The sequence below is a fragment of the Haemaphysalis longicornis genome, unplaced genomic scaffold (genome assembly GCF_048455015.1).
Source record: "Haemaphysalis longicornis isolate Haplotype H1 unplaced genomic scaffold, Haemaphysalis longicornis Haplotype H1 scaffold_3, whole genome shotgun sequence".
Taxonomy (NCBI): domain Eukaryota; kingdom Metazoa; phylum Arthropoda; class Arachnida; order Ixodida; family Ixodidae; genus Haemaphysalis; species Haemaphysalis longicornis.
In genome coordinates this window covers 110,964,397-110,967,158 of record NW_027526335.1, presented here as the reverse complement: position 1 = coordinate 110,967,158, position 2,762 = coordinate 110,964,397, and positions in this window count along the sequence as shown.

The window sequence follows — 2,762 nt, the reverse complement described above, 5'->3', positions numbered from 1 at the left end:
GACACTGTAAGACGCGAAATAGAATACGAACGCAATGTAAAACAGATACAAAATTGGAAATGAACCTCACCTAGGGAGATTATCCGCGAAAACGTGCAACACACAAAATATAGAATTGCTTCGGACAAGGTGTGTTGGCTCATGATCGATGCAAAATTTCTTATTATAAGTAAATATCGGCACATTACGTCATAAAACTTTTTCCTTATCGCCGGAAATTGACTGATTTTTAGGGGTCCAGGAAAACGTTTGTTTTATTGCGCTAAACGTATTTGTTAGGCACATGGTGCAGGAACATAAAATGCAGATAATCGAACGCCCTTTCTAAGAAACCAGGTTTTTACATGGTTTCAATAGCGATTTCAAGAGAATTGATAAAATTTTAAAATTTGTACCTGGATCGAAGAAAATGAAAAAAAATGAAGTTGTGCATAACATATCACACCCAGTAAAAAATTCAAATATATATTTACAGTTGACTATTTCCAGTTTACTCTCATCATCTGACCCCCAGTAGTACCCTTGCTCACAAGAATGTCGTGCGATGCTCTAAAATCGTACCCAGCAAGCTTTCTCGAAGCAGCCGACGCGCGATGAAAGTATTTCAGCACTTCGAGCCTCCCACATTGCACCGGTACCTAATATACCTAAAAGAAACGATATCAAGATTACTGAAAACTTTGTCAGATATGGCAGTTTTACTAAGAAGGGACACTCGACCTCTGGAATGAAATTGGCCGCTGAACAGCTGCCGGTGTTCAAAGCCGCTTGGAAGGTCTCTCGTTGTCTAAAGGGATACGCGATACCTTGGTGTTATCGAATGGGAGGCTTAGCGCAAAAAATTCCCGCGCCTTCCCGCGAGGGGAACACGAGTAAATGCAGAGCAATGGGGTCTCAGTACTGATTGAAGGGAGTGTTGCTTCCATCGCTTCTTCCGTGATGCTGGAGTAGCAGACACGAGTAAACGTGGGCACGAGCGTCAACAAAGGAAGGAAGGAGCAACGCAGTGACCTAAACACGAGCGACCGCTAGCCGCTATATTTTCAGCGCACGCAGTAGAGGGAGAGCAGTACGGGGGGGGGGGGGGGGGGGGGGGAGAGCGCGCTTGCGCAAGCAGCGCGCGCCCTTCCACGCCCCACCGCGCTGCTATCACGCACCTGTTACGCCGAGACCGCGACGGAGCGAACGGGCTGACTACGACGCATGCGCGCGGCAGCTGCTGTTGAGAGAGAGGAGGGAAGGAGATGCGCACCTGCTGCGGACGCGGAACTGTTGACACCGTCCGACGCAGGAACAGGCGGGGCTAAGAAATGCTCTGCATTTAAAAAGACGAGGACGGTGGCAAACGTGACAGGCGCTGTCACGTTTGCCACCGTCCTCGTCTTTTTTGCGCTAAGCCTCCCATTCAGTATGTACCAACTCGCCGAACAGCACGTTCTGTCTTGGTGTTATCTTCCGATTTTGAGCTCGAGCTGTTATCGCAGAAGCAAGGTGTGGATGACGTGCAACCATGATCAGTGTGCTTTTTTCGAGTAACAGTAGCGGGTGACGAAAGGCGCAGTGGAAAATCGGCTAGCAGTAGGATAACTGCGTAGTAGCGCCAAATATGAATTTCACAAAGCAAATAGGAACCCAAACTGCTGGACACTGGCTGAAAATGCAAGGTCAACGTTAGACATGCGGGAGACCTGCAGAAAAAATGTCTTTGGCAAAATAAAGGTACCCTTTTTCCGGACGTAAAAATCAATGGTGAGTAGTGGAAAGCAATTTTAGGCAATTATCACATCTCTACGCTTCGGTTGACAAAGCTGACAGCAGAATTTGGTATTTGACTTGCTAGGTGCCTTTTAATTAAAACATTTGATGGTAGTTCCGCACAACCCCGCGCAGCACGCATTTTTGTAGAGTGCAGCAGCCATGCCCCTTTTCGCAAAAAAAAAAAAAAAACAAACAAAAAAACACGCGCCTCAGCACACAACAAAGGCAGAATAAATTTTCAATGTTTCCGGAACGGGAAAATTTATACCGATTATAAACGTGCAGTGCAGTACACCTAAAGCACTGGGGCGCATTAGGTGTACGCGAAATGACCACGTTATTGCGAAATTGGCAATATAATGCATCGATCACGATTACCAATTTTAATAGGTGTGATAATCAAATAGTAAAGGGGTCCTGATAGGCGTTTTAGGCGCACTAAATGAAGCAGCGCAATCGCTAGATTGGGTTTGAATAGGTGTGGTAACGATTTGAGTAGGTGTGGCAACTTTAAATTGAACAAGCGTTTGAACAGAAAATTGTAAATTGAATCAATTTGAATAGGTCTGGTGACGAAACACTTAAATCTCTCGGATAACCTGAGTGAACCAAATTTGGTTAAACTGCAAAAATCTGGAGAAGTTTAGAGAATTGTTTTAATACGTAGCATTCTTATGCCGCTTGTCGATAGTTTGAGTGCTTTACAACAAGATATGACCACATGTAACCGAAAACGTTGGGTTATTTTATGGTTTTTGGGTTTTACAAAGCACTTATTTTTGGCTTCCTGAGGTTATTTATGTGTTCTTTCCGGGTTGTCATTTTTTTCTAGACTTCAAAATTCTCTCAGACCTGCTTTCTTCATTTACGCTGTTATAACGATTAAATGTGTTGCTCCAGCCAGTTGTGTATTATTGTGGAACGAAAGGGGTAAACGGTTTGCTCACTTTCGCCGTTCTTTATTTGCACTTTAAACGTGCTTTTTCAGTCATTTTTCATTTATC